Raw genomic sequence first — 18,004 nt, forward strand, 5'->3', positions numbered from 1 at the left:
AATGCCTAATTAAGGATCTTCCTATCATTTGGATTACAGCATCATTTACTGTGTACAAAAATGTAAAGCTATGCGAATACTTACAAACTGGTATCACCTTATCTTTAGGTCAAGTGCCAGGGAAAACTTCCAACATTTCTTAACCAAGAACAATTCCCAGTTTCAAAACATATTACAAACATATAGTTATCAAGACTGCGTGATACTGGCCCAAGGATAGACATAGATCAATGGAATAAAACAGAGAAATTAATCCATATATTGACAGTCAATTGATTTTCAAAAAAAGAAAGATGGAGGAAAGTTTAGTCTTTTCAACAAATAGTGCTGGAACAACTGGATACATACACACAGAAGAATGAACGTGGACCCTGACACCTCCTAGTACACATAAAAGTTAACTCCAAATGGATCAAAGGCCTAAATACAAGGGCTAACATTGCAAAATTCTTAGAAGAAAACAGGTGTAAATCCTTCTAACTTTAGATCAGGTAATAGTTTCACAGATGACACCTATGCACTAGAAGCCAGAGAAAAAGACAAAACTGAACTTCATCAAAATTAAAATTTTTTTGTGCTACAAAAGTCACTATCAAAAAAGTGAAAAGACAACCCAAAAAACAGGAGAAAATATTCAAAGTTTTACAAGTCATATATCTGATAAGGGTCTAGGAATCCAGAACACATTAAAAAGAATTCTTGAAACTCAACAATAAAAAGACAAATAATTTAAAGATGGGGAAAGGATCTAAAGACATTTCTCCAAAGAAGATATATTAATAGAAATGGCCAATAAGCACATGAAAAGATAATGAACACAGATATGGAAATGCAAATCAAAGCCACAGTGAAATACCACTTCACAAAGTCATTAGGGATGGCTATATTAATACAGATGAACAATAACAGGTGTTGGTGAGGATGTGAAGAAATCGGAAACTTTATACATTTTTGGTGGGAATGTAAAATGACACAGCCATTTTGGAAAAAGTTTGGTAGCTGACAGTAAGTGAATCACAGGGTTGCCGTATGTTGACACACAACCCGGCAACTCTACAAGGTACACACCAAAGATAATTAAAAACAGACTTTTACCAAAGGACCTGTACATGAATGCCTGCAGTGACACTATTCAAGATAGTGAAAAACGGAAACAATCCATTGTCCACCAAAAAAAATGTCACATATTCATACAACAGAATAGTATTCAACCATAAAAAGAAAAGTACTGCCACGTGTCACAGCAGAATGAACTCTGAGAACACCATGCTAAGTGAAAGAAACCAAATACCAAAGAATACATATTCTATGGCTCTGTTTAATGAAATGTCCAGAACAGGCAGCTCCACAGAGAGCAGGGGTAAGGGAACAATGAGGCATGATTACTGATGGGCATGGGGTTTCCTTTTGGAGTCATGCAAACGTTCTGAAATTAGACAGTCATCGTGGTCGCACAACCTTATGAATGTATCAAAAACATGTAACAGAATACTTCAAAATGGTGAAGTTTATGGTATACAAATTATGTCCAATTAAAAAATTTTTTTTTAAATAATGATGCGAACTTCTTGCCTGAGCTACGTAAGACAGAAGGTAATGAAGCAGTATCTTTAAGTACTGAAGGAAAACAAAAGAGGACAATGTATAATTCTATGACCAGCAAAATTTTTTCCAAAGCTGAAGCCAGTGATATAAGACTTACTATAAATCTATAATAATCAAGACACTGTAATAATGGCATAAGTAAAGACATATAGTTCAATGCAACAGAAGAGACTCCAGAAATATATATACACATACCATTTGATTTTCAACAAAATGGAAAGTTAATTCCACAGGGAAAAGAGAATCAACAAAAACAAGCTGGAGAGTCATCTGGATAAATATAAACCTCAATACTTACCTTCCCAACATATACAAAAATCATTTCAAACTGTATCATAGATCTAAATGGAAAACTTCTGTGGCTTTGTATTAAGCAAGGATTTCTTAAATAAACAACTTCAATCAAAACTGAAAACTGTTGCTCTTTCAAAGATACTGTTAAGACAATAAGACAAGTCACAGACTGAACGTATTTGCAAATCACATATCTGATTAAAGTCTTGTATGCAGAACATATAAAGAACCTTGACCACTCAATAAGATTATGCATGACCCAATTTAAAAATAATCTCTTCATGGCTCAGATGGTAAAGAATCTGCCTGCAATGCAGGAGACCCAGGTTCAACCCCTGGGTCGGGAAGATCTCCTGGAGAAGGGAATGGCAACCCACTACAGAATTCTTGCCTGGAAAATCCCATGGACAGAGGAGCCAGGGGGTTACAGTCCAGGGGATTGCAGAGTCAGACACAACAGAGCAACTTAACACTTTCACAATTTAAAAATAAGCAGCCCTGTAAGACCTCAGGAATCAGTGTGTCAGGAGTATAGCATACTTTGTCTCCACAAAATAATAAAATTTGACAGAACTATCAAAAGAGTCATTTCAAAATTGGAAACTGACCCAAGGTATGCAACAAACAGACGTTTAGTTAAGGAAACCTACTGAATCTTGGCAAAATCAGTGGGAGCCCAGCACTTCAGCCTGCGGGAGCTCCACCTGCCCCCAGAAATCTCCCAAGCTGGTGGCACTGTCGTGCTACCAGAGTAGAGCAGGCTGCATCTGCTGGAGGGCACTGAACTGATCTGGGGCAAAATCATGCTGAGAAAACTCCTGCTCAGGAGTGCTGCTGAAACAGTATCATCTTGGGGGCAACCAGAGAAGGCCAACATTCCAGCTAACCTGATGATGAGATTCTGGCTGTGGCAAGCAACAGGTGAACAGAACAGCAGAAACTTAACATAGTGATATGGGGATGAGATAATAGTAAGCCTCCAACATATCTCAGGCTGGATGGGATGGAAGGCTGCATGCATCTAATCCAGCAATTTTACTTCTAAGCACTTACCTAAGACAAATAAAAAATGTATGTTCATGCAAAGACCTGAAGGCAAATGTTTCTAACAGCATTATTCATAACAGCCAAAGGAGTGGGAGCAATCCAAATTTTATCAATTAGTAAATGAACAAATGTGTGTATATACATACAATAGAGTACTATTCAGCAAAATTAGGCAGAGTTAGTCACACCTGCTAAACGTGGGTGAACCCCAGAAACATGTTAGGTGAAAGAAGCTAGGTGCAAAGGATTGTATTTTGTATGATTCCCCTCTTATATGAAATAGCCAGAAAAGGGAAATGAAGGAGACAGAATATATTAGTGGTTGCTTAACTGCTGGAGGAGGGAGAAACAAGGAGTGATTGTTAATCGGTATGAAGTTTTCTTTATGGTGATGAAAATATTACAGAATTAGGTATGATGAGGATTGTATAACTTTGTAAATATACTAAAAAGCCATGGACTCGTACACTTCAAACGGTTAGATTTTTATGGTTCTGTAAATTATACTTCAACAAAACTATTGAGACAGGATAAATATTTGAGCAGACCTTCACCAAAAAAATATACGAGGGGCAAATGAGCACATAAAGAGATGCTTAACTTGGTTAGTGGTTGGGTCAGTTCAAACTAAACTACAAGATACCACAACATATCCACTGCTGCTGCTGCTGCTTAATCGCATCAGTCGTGTCCGACTCTGCGACCCCATAGACGGCCTCCTACCAGGCTCCCCCGTCCCTGGGATTCTCCAGGCAAGAATACTGGACTGGGTTGCCATTTCCTTCTCCAACGCATGAAAGTGAAAAGGGAAAGTGAAGTCGCTCACTTTCAACATATCCACTAGAATGGTCTAAATTTAAAAGACTGACAAATACCTGTGCTGACAATGACATGAGAAACCCTCATGTGTTACTGGAGGAAACGTAAAATGGTACAGCCAACTCTGGAAATGGTTTGGTGGTATCTTATGAAGTTAAATATTTAGCATACAACTCAGTAAATCCACTCCGAGGTATTTATTAAAGAGAAATTAAATCACATGTCCACATAAATATTTATATATAAATGTTCATAGCCACTTTATTCATAATAGCCCCAAACTAGAAACAGCTCTCACCAATAGGAGAATAGATAACACATTACTAAGATAGTCATATTCATATAATAGACTACTACTCAGCAATAAGAAAAAACTGATTCAAGTAACAACACTGATGCCTCTCACAAATATGCTAAGCCAAGCAAGCCTGACACAAATAAAGCCCATGCTGGACATTTCTGTCTAATCTATAGAAGCATCAAGTAGATTAACGGCTGTCCAGGCCCGAGCGTGGATGGGGGAAACTGACTGTAAAGGGGCTTGAGGAGGGAGACTCTTGGGGGGGATGGAAATATATTCATGTTGGTTGTAGTGATGGTTTCACAGGTGTGTGTCCAAACTCAGATTGCACAAAACATGTTATTACGTAACATTACATTAGTTGCTTTAATAAGGTGAGAAGAAAAAAATGGATTAGAAATATAACACTGTCCTCATTGAGGAAACAGATCTCTAAAAATGGAAATGAGTTAACAAATCTATGTGGTTGTCTTTACTGCAAACATACAGTTTACAGCACTTTCATCTGTCTTCACTTTTGTTTTAGCAGCACTGACACACACTCGGGTCAGGCACAGGTACAAAACTGTTACCAGAGGCACAAGTGTTTTCTAATAACTTTAATAATCTTATGCTTTGAAAGATCTGACAAAAATGCGTATTCAAGAACCAGGTTAGAAACTTCCAGTCATAAGATTAATAGGCATTAGGGGTGTTATATACAACATGAAAAACATAATTAATATTGATGCATTATATAAGAAAGAGTAAATCCTAAGAGTTCTCATCACAATTTTTTTCCTTTTTATTTTGTATCTATATGAGATGATAAATACTTAATGAGCTTACTATAGTAGTCATTTTGTGATGCATATAAGTCAAATTATCATGCTGTACACCTTAAACTTACACGTGCTTCATAAAACTGCAAAGAAAAAGAACTAGGTTTTAAGCATCTATGTTATAGTCATATATCTGCTACACCAAAGCTGATTACCAACTTTTAATAGGAATACAGAACCATATAGCTGCCTAAGGGCAGGAACTATTTCAATATATGCATAGTATCTTGCATCTATCAAATATTCACTAAATATGTGCTAAATGAATGAACCACTTCAATTTACCCTGCATTCAATTTATTCCCACACATTCTTCTTCATGGTGAAAAGACTGAAGATTACCAACATTAAGAACCAAGACTATACAAGACTATAGCTACTCATATGCCCACATAGTTACCACAGTGGCTTTCCAGTGATTGACGCGAGTGTAAGAAAATGCTATTTTTGAATTATCAACTGCTACATTTTTCATTCCTTGCATTCCCAGTTGCTTATGGCAACTTAGTGACTCACTGGCAGCTGCTGCTTCAGTAGGGAGAGACAATAAGGATTAAAACAAAGACATTGTTGCTCAATTTCGAATGTCAAAGTGGACTTCTTAAGAGCAAAAAGAAAAGACAAGAGCCTGTTTTGATCTGTCACAGCCATGTCCTGGAGGCAGAAAGGGCTTTCAAGAATCCAGAAACTCTGCTGTGCAGATCAAGGATGTGAGCCTCGCTGAAAAAGGTAGCTTATTCTATGAACCACAGAGTTGGGAAGAATGCATGATAAAGGAGCAGCTTTCTAGTTTAAAGAGTCAAGACTTCAGTCAAGCAGGAAAAAGAATTGGAGAGGATGAAGCTACAGCTTAGTTGCAGAGGTCTGCAACATGCTAGGCATTCTCCTCCTCAAGGGCTGACCCCTTATTTTGGGGGTGAGAAAACCCTAGATAAGGGGTGTACACTGGCTACGCAACAGTATCACACCAGAACAATCAACTCAAGAATCTTTGCAGTGGGATCTTTAAAGAGCTGCCTCCGCCTTCCCTTCCTACCTTCCGAGTTGATCTCGTTTAGTCAAGTGTTGAGAATCACTGGCTTATGGGGATCTTGAAGCGGAAGAGCGTAGTATGTCTTCGCTGGATGTGGTCCATCCTTGTAGAAAAGCTCCCTCACGATCCCACCCTCTGACTCCTTTCAACAGCTCACTAAGTCGCTTCAGTCCTGAACCACTCTTTGCGACCCTATGGACTGTAGCCAGCCAGGCTCCTCTGTTCATGGATTCTCCAGGCAAGAATACTGGAGTGGGTTGCCATGCCCTCCTCCAGGGGATCTTCCTGACCCAGGGACTGAACCCATGTCTCCTACACGGCAGGCAGATTCTTTACTGCTGAGCCACCAAGAAGTACAACAGCTCACTAAGAGCATAGAATCTCCACACCAACTGGAGAATATCTCCCTGAAGAGAGCTTAGACTTAACTACTGGTGACTCTCAAGCTGGATTTTGAAGACTCAGTTATGTGAATGAGAATCAGGTGAACAAGCTTAGAAGTTTAACCATGGATGTGGTAAAAAGTTAACCACTGGCTAAGAAGGCCTGAAACGCATAAAACTGTCCCCGCAGAGCTCGACACAGGGGACAACTCAGACAAGTGCTATTCATCAGCACTGCTCACAATTCCTATTGGTCACTTGGCTAAAACACAAGACACTCATTCCTAACTATCAATTGACCAGTTATTCAGAGCCTATGTGTGCTCACCAAAACACTAATCACAGCAAAAGTCAGTGACACTATGGAAGACAGTATGGAGATCCCTTAGAAAACTATGAATAAAATGGGACCTAATTAAAAGCTTCTGCACAACAAAGGAACCTATAAGCAAGGTGAAAAGACAGCCTTCAGAACGGGAGAAAATAAGAGCAACTGAAGCAACTGACAAACAACTAATCTCAAAAATATACAAGCAACTCCTGCAGCTCAACTCCAGAAAAATAAACGACCCAATCAAAAAATGGGCCAAAGAACTAAACAGACATTTCTCCAAAGAAGACATACAGATGGCTAACAAACACATGAAAAGATGCTCAACGTCACTTGTTACCAGAGAAATGCAAATCAAAACCATAATGAGGTACCATTTCACACCAGTCAGAATGGCTGCGATCCAAAAGTCTACAAGCAATAAATGCTGGAGGGTGTGTGGAGAAAAGGAAACCCTCTTACACTGTTGGTGGGAATGAAACTAGTACAGCCACTATGGAGAACAGTGTGGAGATTCCTTAAAAAACTGGAAATAGAGCTGCCTTATGACCAGCAATCCCACTGCTGGGCATACACACTGAGGAAACCAGAACTGAGACATGTGTACCCCGATGTTCACCACAGCACTGTTTATAATAGCCAGGAAATGGAAGCAACCCAGATGTCCATCAGCAGAGGAATGGATAAGAAAGCTGTGGTACATATACACAATAGAGTATTACTCACCCATTAAAAAGAATACATTTGAATCAGTTCTAATGAGGTGGATGAAACTGGAGCCTATTATACAGAGTGAAGTAAGCCAGAAAGAAAATATAGTATACTAACACATATATAAGGAATTTAGAAAGATGATAATGATAACCCTGCATGCGAGACAGCAAAAGAGACACAGATATATGGAACAGTCTTTTGGACTCTGTGGAAGAGGGAGAGGGTGGGATGATTTGGGAGAATGGCATTGAAACATGTATAATATCATATACGAAACGAATCGCCAGTCCAGGTTCGATACAGGATGCTTGGGGCTGGTGCACTCGGATGACCCAGAGGGATGGTACAGGGAGGGAGGAGGGAGGGGGGTTCAGGATGGGGAACACGTGTATACCTGTGGCAGATTCATGCTGATGTATGGCAAAACCAACACAATATTGTAAAGTAATTAACCTCCAACTAAAATAAATAAATTTATTTAAAAGAAAACTATGAATAAAACCACCATATGACCCAGCCATCCCACTATTAGGCATATACCCCAAGAAAACCAAAACTGAAAAAGACACATGTACCCCAATATTCACTGCAGGACTATTTACAACAGCTAGAACATGGTAATAACGTAGATATCCATTGACAGATAAATGGATAAAGAAGCTGTTAGTATATAAATACAATGGAATACTACACAAGCATAAAAAGGAACACATTTGAGTCAGTTCTAATGAGGTGGATGTACCTAGAGCCTATTATATGTACAGAGTGAAGTAAGTCAGAAAGAGAAATATAAATATCATATAGTGATGCACATATATGGAATCTAGAAAGATGGCACTAATGAACTTATTTTCAGGACACCAATGGAGAAACAGACTTATGGACAGAGGGTGGGTGTGGGGGAGGAGGGGGAGGTTGAGAGTATGAAGAGTAACATGGAAATTTACAATACCATATGGAAAATAGATAGCCAAGGGGAATTTGCTGTATGACTCAGGGGAACTCAAACAGGGGCTCTGTGACAATCCAGAAGGGTGGGATGGGGAGGGAGAGGACATGGGTGTACCTGTGGATGATTCTTGTTGATGATGATAGAAACCCACAAAATTCTGTGAATCAAGATTGCTGGGAGAAATATCAATAACCTCAGATATGCAGATGACACCACCCTTATGGCAGAAAGTGAAGAGAAGCTAAAAAGCCTCTTGATGAAAGTGAAAGAGGAGAGTGAAAAAGTTGGCTTAAAGCTCAACATTCAGAAAACGAAGATCATGGCATCTGGTCCCATCACTTCATGGGAAATAGATGGGAAACAGTGGAAACAGTGTCAGACTTTATTTTTGGAGGCTCCAAAATCACCGCAGATGGTGACTGCAGCCATGAAATGGAAAGACGCTTACTCCTTGGAAGAAAAGTTATGACCAACCTAGATAGTATATTCAAAAGTAGAGACAGTACTTTGCCGACTAAGGTCCGTCTAGTCAAGGCTATGGTTTTTCCAGTGGTCATGTATGGATGTGAGAGTTGGGCTGTGAAGAAGGCTGAGCACTGAAGAATTGATGCGTTTGAACTGTGGTGTTGGAGAAGACTCTTGAGAGTCCCTTGGACTGCAAGGAGATCCAACCAGTCCGTTCTGAAGGAGATCAGTCCTGGGATTTCTTTGGAAGGAATGATGCTAAAGCTGAAACTCCAGTACTTTGGCCACCTCATGAGAAGAGTTGACTCACTGGAAAAGACACTGATGCTGGGAGGGATTGGGGGCAGGAGGAGAAGGGGATGACCGAGGATGAGATGGCTGGATGGCATCATGGACTCGATGGACGTGAGTCTGAGTGAACTCTGGGAGATGGTGATGGACAGGGAGGCCTGGCGTGCTGCGATTCACGGGGTCACAAAGAGTCGGACACGACTGAGCGACTGAACTGAACTGAATTATCCTTCAATTAAATAAATTGGCAAAAAAAAAAAAGTGACATTTATGAGAGCACACAAAGAGGGCTCGTTAGGCCATCAACCTTTTCAAGACATTTCTAGCCTTTTTCAAAAAAAAAAAAAAAAAAGCTGGAAATTCTATTTCCATTTAGTAACAAAATAAGACCAGCTCTGCTCATGCATGGTAGCTAATCAACTTTGAGAAACTCAGGTCTCCAAAGTTAGAATTACAAGGCTTTCAAAAATATTCACGTTAAGGAGAGTAGAAAAACAACCTCCTGGTCATCTGAACCTGTGTGTCTAACTAACACAGTAGCCAATGGTCACATGTGGCTCTTGAGCACTTAAAATAAGGCTAGTTCTGAATACAGATGTGCTATTAATATAAAATATATACCCAATTTAAAAGACTGAAAAAGAATGCAAAATACTTCACTGATAGTTTTTACACTGATTATATACTAAAGTGATAATAGTTTAGATACTGAAATACCCTAGCAAGGCCTTTAGCTTTTGCAGTGTTTGAATTCTAACAACAGTTGAACCATATACCGTTTAACTTCATTGATGGCTATCCTCTGAAAACTTGAACATGAATCCTTTTAACATTTACAGATTTAACAACATTTGAATTATTAATGATTTACTCTGAAAAGTTCATGACATACAATAACTTGATATCTTTCTGAAATACAAATTCACATTGCTAATACCGTACAATTACAACTGCTTTCAGTTATTCAGCTACAAAATGATCAAGGTGATCCAGAAGTATTTAAATCTCAAACTGACTTCGTTAGGAAGATATTTTTTGTGTCATGTACTTTTTAAAATCTCATAAAATAATGAACACTGAATTCGTAAGTTTATATGGAAAGAACCATAGAAATAAAGCACTGTGTGACTGAATTTAACAATTGCTAATAAGGATCAAAATGCAGCCAGCAGCACTCCAGAGTCTTCCGGGAACTGGTCCTCTTCTGGTCCTCTTGCACAGCCTAACCTACTCATCCCAACAGCAGCATCCATTAGGACAGTAGGATTCATCCTTCCTGTCTATTTATCAAAATACTCTTCTTCCAAGAGTAGAAGACTAGTACACAGAAAGGGTACGGGACAAATGACTCAAAGAGAAAACTTCAAGAAGGCTTCAGTGTGTGTCTCAGCATTTCACTAAGCACACCTAGGAAAGCATGGCCCTACTCCAACAGGTATCTGAGGTTAAGGGGAAGATTAGTGGTGGAGGAGTCCAAGTCACCCAACCTAGATGTCGATAACCTAGTTCGGTGAAGCCCACTTACCATATACTTGTAATAGCGTTGGCCACATTTTTGTCTAGATGCCCCCAAAACACTAAAAACAGACAGACACACACACACCAGCTGTTCCTGTCTGGTTCTCTCAAGACTCTCTCATTTAAGATCCTGCAGGTCAGAACTGGTGCTCTTTTATCTCTGGTTCTCCAGCAGATTCCTCAGCATAATTGGCTTTCCCAAGGGAAAGATATTCTGTCCTTAAGATTCCACCCTTCAAGATGTGGGAGAAGTCCTAGCTGGGAGTTGACTTGGTCTTGTCTGTCATCCTTTACATCTAAGAGACTACCAAGATGAGTTAATTCTACTCTTTACATCTTTTAAGCTCTTCCATTTTTGCTCTATTGTCATTGCTTTAGTTTTGCTCATCATCTTGCCTGAATTAATATAAATTCTAACATGTCTGCCACTAGCCTCATTCCTCTCTAATCTGAAGGGTGAATCTGATTGTGTTTTTCCTCCTAAAAATCCTTCAACCTTAGTTTGGCACATACATCCCTTTGATATTTGTTACCTGCTTACCTCTCTAGACACAGCAACTGTCCAAGAGGGTTATGATTCTATGTGCTATGTTTTCTGCCTGAGAATACTCTTCCCAACCTCCTGCTTCCCACTTCCTTTTAATCCATATGCCCTAGAGCTATGATCTATTTCTTCTTAAAGACTTAAGGTCATTCTCTTGCCTAGTCTGAGCTTAATGGCCCTTCTCCCTATCTCCACAAGAGCCTTTACTCATTATATGTTTGTTTACTTATTTGCATCACATACTAAAGATTAAATTCCTGCAGATCAGTTATTCTTCATTTCTATATTCTTAGTTCCCTAACAGTCCACAGAACCAAGCAGTGCTTAATATGTAACTGCTGAAATAATCTTCAGATTTCAGCAAGAGGGAAGATCAGAATCCACCCTGTCCTCTATTACACTTATGTTTCTTAAGTCAAGAAATGACTTAAGTCGAGTGAATTACTCCTACACTTCATGAATGAAGAGAATAACAAAATTTATTCACAGATGGGCAAAAATATTTTTATTTATAAAAACTACTAACATTATTAAGTGCTGACTCTGGTGCATACATGTACTTTCCATTTAATCCTCCAACAACCTTGAGGTAGGCAGTAGTATTACCTGTTTTTATAGGCAAAAGCGAGGCACAGAAAAGTGTATTGCCACCATTAAGAAGATGGCAAAACTAGGCACTGTGGCTCCAAAATCCATGTTGTTAACCACTATGCTAAAAAATTCAATACCTCTTCCATCATGAAAACTGTGCTTCAAAAGATTACTCTCCTTTTAAAAACATAATGGAATGTTACTAAAATACAATCTAAATTTTAAGCTATGATTGTGCACTGGCAGACCATCATCCCTCCCTAAAATATAAAAGCTCTCCAATCACATTTCAATTACAAATTTACAGAATAGGCTTTACATTACAAATTTCACAGTACGTCTCTTTCCTTATGGTTACAGTAGTGAAGAAAGGCCTCTTTGTCCACTACCACTACGAACAGTTGCTTCTTAAGCTATTGCAGAATTTTAATATTTTATTCAGTTTTTGTGGCAATGAGTATACAAAAATAAAGAAAATTGTGACATAAGTTAATTCATGGTAACCTTTCAGAATTCAGATAATTCTGTTTTATTGTAAAGTACTGTCAACTTCTAGACATAAGGTGGATATGACAAAGTTCCCTGAAAGAATTCTTCTCTTATTTTCTACTTCTCAATAGTGGGATAATTTGGCAAGATCATTTGGAAGTCTTATTTATTAAAATATTAATAATGAATTGTTCCACTTTACAGCATACAAGTTGTTCCCAAAACATCTTCTCTATTTCTTGTGACTGATGTTTTTGATACCAGGAAAACCCTTTCTAGTAGAGGAAATTAAAAAGTATTTCGGAAGAGGTGAGGAAACCATGAACCTCTAGAGCAGTAGAGGTAAATATTCATTATTATCATGATTTTCAAATGAGGACACTCACACAGTCATTACAAAGCAATAAAATGTAATGGAGACCAGTATCATCATCAAATCCCCAAACCTCTTGTATCTCTCTATAGGATCTGCTAATTGTATTAAATGCACACAGATGCTCAAAATGCTTTTGACTAACAACGAAACCTTTTCAAGATGCTGGCACCAGATTCACTGGTAACAGGTTGCCCAGAGAACTCTTCAGGTTTATAAACAGAAATCATTAGTACTTACCAATCTCAGCATACTAAATGAAAAAGGAAGTCATGAGAATCTAGTGACAGAAGAAATTAGTCACTTCTGATTATAAGACTTGCAATCCTGGAAGATGTCACACAGTCCAAAGCAGAGTTAAGAACCACAAAGCTGGTTAACAGATACTATAATATCACTTTTTAAAATTTCATTTCTTTCTGGGATGTGAGTTTATGCCATGCAACCAACAAGCAACCAACAATTTATCTTATTAGCTATTGGTCTCCCCTAAGTATAGTAATGTTGCATTTTTGACTAAAACTAAACATTATCAAATCTGATTTTCTTTGATGTCTCTTACTTTCCATAGAGAATCAGACAACTTAAAAGACAAGGTATTTCTGATTCAATACAGGAATTCTGTGATTTGAAAAGAATATCCCTAGCTTAAGCACAGCATTCATAGAATATGGTTTATTTGTAGTATTGTCTAGTGAAAGTTGCTCAGTCATGTCTGACTCTTTGCAACCCCATGGACTATACAGTCCATGCAATTCTCCAGGTCAGAATACTGGAGTGGGTAGCCATTCCCTTCTCCAGGGGATCTTCCCAACCCAGGAATCGAACCCAGGTCTCCCACATTGCAGGCAGACTCTTTACCAGCTAAGCCAACAGGGAAGCCTATTATTACATAAAAATTTTTACCAGCTGTTCCTGAATAAGGATCACTACTATACTAAGTAGCAGTTTCCTATATACATATACATATAAATCAAGTAACAATTGAGTTTCAGAATGAAAAAATCTGGGTAGAGAAGAAAAGGGGACAACACCACAGATGATGTAACTACCATAATATTTCTCATAATACAGCAAAGAAAAAGATCAGAAGTTACATACTTCAGAAATAGAGAATGGGCCAAAGACAAAATACTGGCATGCTAGATTTTTTTTTTAACTTAGACAATATCTGTACATGAACAAGGGATACTTCACATTTAACCACCCATTGTCAGTATGTTCTGAGTTAACCTCAAGATAAATCAGAATGCAAGAAAATAGCCCAAATGAACTAAAAAGCTTCCTGCAACTAACAGGTTGTACTGTATTTAGAGCAATATGTATCTCTATGCAGTTTTATAAAATTCTTAATAATCTGACTTATCTGGAAACTTTCTCTGTGGAAATGTAAGATGACTATTAATAATCAATGTATAATAACATGGATATCAATCAGATGGTTAAGTCAATTATTCTTGAATTTTAAAAATGTTTCATGTTTTGTTCAAATGTAATTTCCCTTTTTCAATTCTGTTAGTAAATTAGGTAATATTTACATTAAATTACAGTCCTTTTTCAACTAAAGGAATATCCTTGTGTCTTGCTATAATGTTAAACGACTGCTTTTAAACTCCACTAAATCCAAATTTAGAAAGCAAACTAAACTTTGAAAAAAATCTGGTATTTTCATTAACTCAAGATACATACTGAAAATATGCTCCCTCAGGCATTTTGGGGCTACATTCCAGTAAACTGTTTAGTAGGTAAAAACTGAAATAACTGTATAATATTCAAAAGAAATAGAAAACTTGCACTAAGAATCAATCAAAACCTACACAGTATCCAAGTTAACAACATGACTTTTTAGTTGCTTTGGCTACTACAAAAAAAATGAGTTAGAGAAACCATTATCTATATTTCAATCACAAACATTACTCTTAAAATGCACTCTATATCTGATTTAGGACCAGATCTGAAATACAGATTAAGATTATTCTTAGTTTATTTCTCTGGGAAAGAGCCAAAACAAGACAGAATAACTGTACTCATATACATCCTTACACTCTTTTATACATTCTGGGGGAAAAAAAATCCGATCAGCATGAGTCAAAATTGGCAATAAACCCATTAAAAGAAAAGAGTGGCACTAAAGTAAAATTTCAGAATATACTGCTTTCTATATACCTAACTGATCTTACTTAAAAACAAGTATTTACAAAGTTTCTAGAAAACTAGAACCAACTTGATAACTAGGGTTTCAATCTTTATTTTGTCTCCATAATATTCAGCCGTCAGCAGTTTCAGCTACACATTTAAACATCTAATGTGATTTTATTTGGTATCTTTATATATCTTTATATAAATTTATAAATATTATAAGTGACATTATGCACAATGTTACTTATGATATTTTCCAGATTAACAATTTTGACTTTAAATAAAAACTGGAGCATTTGGGCTTTAAAATTTTTTCAATTTCTAAATTCTTCTTTTTAAGAAGTCACTGATGGAGACTGAATTTAAAGTTAAAAAAAAAATGCTACCTTTTGTAAATTTTAACAAAAAGGGATCACTATGAACAAATTTATTAATAAGTAAATACCGTTCTAAACAAATTATCAAGTAGCACTCGACACTGGCAAACAATGAACTTTCTTTTCAACCACAGGAGCTTCTATTGCAGGAGCTGCAGCACAGAACCTTATGACAAACAAAGGCTAAGTGAATAAGACTGTGAGAGTATGGTACTGGATAAAGAAGGAAAAGGGAATTTAGACCAATAAACTTTAAAAGTCAGTGAGTAAATTATATCAGAAAATCAACTTCCAGGAAAACATCAACAGCTAACTACCCACAGCTATAGTAAATCTTTTCCTTTAAGAATGGAATACAAAGTAATTCTTACCATAACAACATACCAGTAGAAAAAAAAATTATTCACATTCTAAGAGGTTTTTCTTGCTCTGTGTGTGTGTGGGTGTGTGTGAGTGAGTGAGTGACAGATAAAGAGAGCACGCACATGAGAGCAAGAGGGAGAACTTACAAAACTGAAAACGTGAACTAAAATGCATTCATATTAAGGTTTCATGATAACAAAAAATTTAAGAAGAGAATATTTTCCTTGAGGAAAGAATACTTTACACAACTGGTTAAAAAAGCACCTATGAAACTGTGCTGTCAGCTTGTCACAATGGAGGTTTAGGATTCCTTAATCAACTGCACCGTAACAGAAGGCATTTCACAGCATAACTTTAGGGAAAATGTTATCTGCTCTAGAATCACACAAATAACAATTAAAAACTCTTTTTAAAAATTGTTTATAACACACAAAATTTTCTGGGTAGCAGCAGTCGCTCCTGTACGTGCCCTTAAAAAAATATATGAAACAGAAGCAACAGAACGAGGGAAGAAAATCGAGAAGGATAAGAGCAGCAGTAAAAGAGAAAAGCAAATACTTAAATACAGTAAAGAAAGCTTAAAAGAAGGAAACAGTACTGTGTACCTCTTAATTATTCCGAGTAAAGTGCACTGCTTAAATCGTCCTCTGATAACATTTTCCCTATGTTGAAAACATGAAATTTATAAATTGGTATTTTTGATACTAAAAAAATAAAGACATTCATTGTTGCAGCCCTGATAGCTCTCTTCCAGTACTTTTTAACCATTCAGATGTATTTTGTGGGAATATTTATTCACATAATTTTGCTTAATACATTTCTTTCTATACAAGACTGAATTTAAAACTAACATTTTAATTATAGTAATAACACATTAATAAATTATAAATTAACAAAATCTTCATGTCTGCTTTAAAAAATCATTTATCAAATGCTAAACTCCAGATTATCTGGAAAATTAAAGATGCAAATTGCTATAAATCTGGCATCCCAATTAAATTGATTTTTAAAAGTATATAAAAATGTCCCTCAAATTATTCCAAGTTCCACTCAAGAAAATTTTATTTTACCCTTTTCATAAGTTATTAAAGTATTACAACCTGCTAAACATTTTACCTAAATGTAGGAAAACTGCCTGGAGATGCAAAGCACATTACATGAAAAGAACAAATAAAAATACCCGTTAAAACAAAGTTATTATAGCTGGCAGCACTTAAAATTGGTAATTATTTTTTTTTAAGTTGCATAGCTGCAAGATGATTCATTGCTGATTACCTGTTGAGCAGTTTTATTTAAAAAGGAAATAACATATTTAATAAATTGCAATTCAGTAGATAATCCTAGATTTAATTAATTAGAATATAATATGTAACTTGATTTTTTATTCTTTGGACTGCATCCTGATAATGTTAATAATTTAATTTAAAATAGTAACATACTGTAGCTTTCCTATGTAGAAACCTATTTTCTACTCTTGGGGGAGAAAAAAAATCAAAGAACTTGAGATCATGGTCTACATTCAGAGAATGTTTTACTGCTTGATTACATTTCTTGGTTTCACATTTAAGACTTCAATTTTTAAGAAGTAAATTACGTGGTCTTCAATTTAAGAACTGATGAATGCAGGAACATCATGTTGGGAAAATAAAGGGTCCCCAAACTAAAAACCAAAACAAATCAAACACAAGTAGTTGTGCAGCCCCAGAGAACTTAATAAAAAGAAAATCAACTTGTAAATCAGTTAACTTTGGCGTCTGCATACAAAATGTTCACCAGTATTACCTATGTAGATGACTACTAAGGGATGTGCAGCATTTTCAAAATCCCTGTGTGTCCTTTAAATGCATGTCTGGTACACTGAGTTCTGTGGCAATTGTCCTCTCTCCAGCAGGATTTATTTCCTATATGATTGTCCACCTCTGCATTACTGAGTCTCACAGAACTTAGATATCTGGCTGAGCGTGCCTGCATTTTGTTTTTGTTTTTCCAGAGACAGATCTTCGTATCCTCTTGGTTTTTCAAGCATCTTGAAGTCAAGGAAACCTGTGTAAAAGCAGATACATTAAGCTTAAGCAACGGTCCATGATAGTAACACAAATCAAAATTAAACACCTATTTCCCCATGAACATTGCTTTAGACTGTAAATTTTCATACACTTAGCATTATAAAAAGCTGATAAAATCTGTGTTCTGCCAAGAAAAAAATCAAGGACACCAAAGGACAAATTAACGCTTAAAATTGTTACCAAAAAAAACCACACCAAACAGTCCTTACCCCTCCACAATAAAGACTACAATAGAGTAGAGAAAGTACGAACACACACATATACACAATTCATTAATCCCTTTCCAAGTTGCCCAAAATCTCAAATTAAGAGTAGTAAATTATTTCCTAACTAATCAAGACCTTAGATATTAATGTATCTCTATTTTAGGCTGACTACTAAATTCATATGCTGAAGAGTATCAGTGCATGTTGCCTTAAAAAAAAAAAGTTTTAACACCGAATCCTCTTCAAACTCATACACTTTTAATCCAGGACAGCTAAAGAGAC

The 18,004-nt window shown here is 36.7% G+C and overlaps 1 protein-coding gene across 2 annotated transcripts in view; it reads right to left on the bottom strand.

Annotated features, from left to right (window-relative positions):
* Positions 1-4,650: 4,650 nt before the first annotated feature.
* ZNRF2 (zinc and ring finger 2) overlaps positions 4,651-18,004 on the bottom strand; it is a 102,972-nt gene continuing 89,618 nt past the window's right edge. The window contains exon 6 of one of the 2 annotated variants that reach the window (XM_060414779.1): positions 4,651-17,493. The gene's annotated coding sequence lies outside the window, so the exon portion shown is untranslated. The remainder of the gene's footprint in view (positions 17,494-18,004) is intronic. The other variant, XM_027968643.3, reaches the window with a different exon arrangement.

This window comes from Ovis aries, chromosome 4 (assembly GCF_016772045.2).
Source record: "Ovis aries strain OAR_USU_Benz2616 breed Rambouillet chromosome 4, ARS-UI_Ramb_v3.0, whole genome shotgun sequence".
Classification (NCBI taxonomy): domain Eukaryota; kingdom Metazoa; phylum Chordata; class Mammalia; order Artiodactyla; family Bovidae; genus Ovis; species Ovis aries.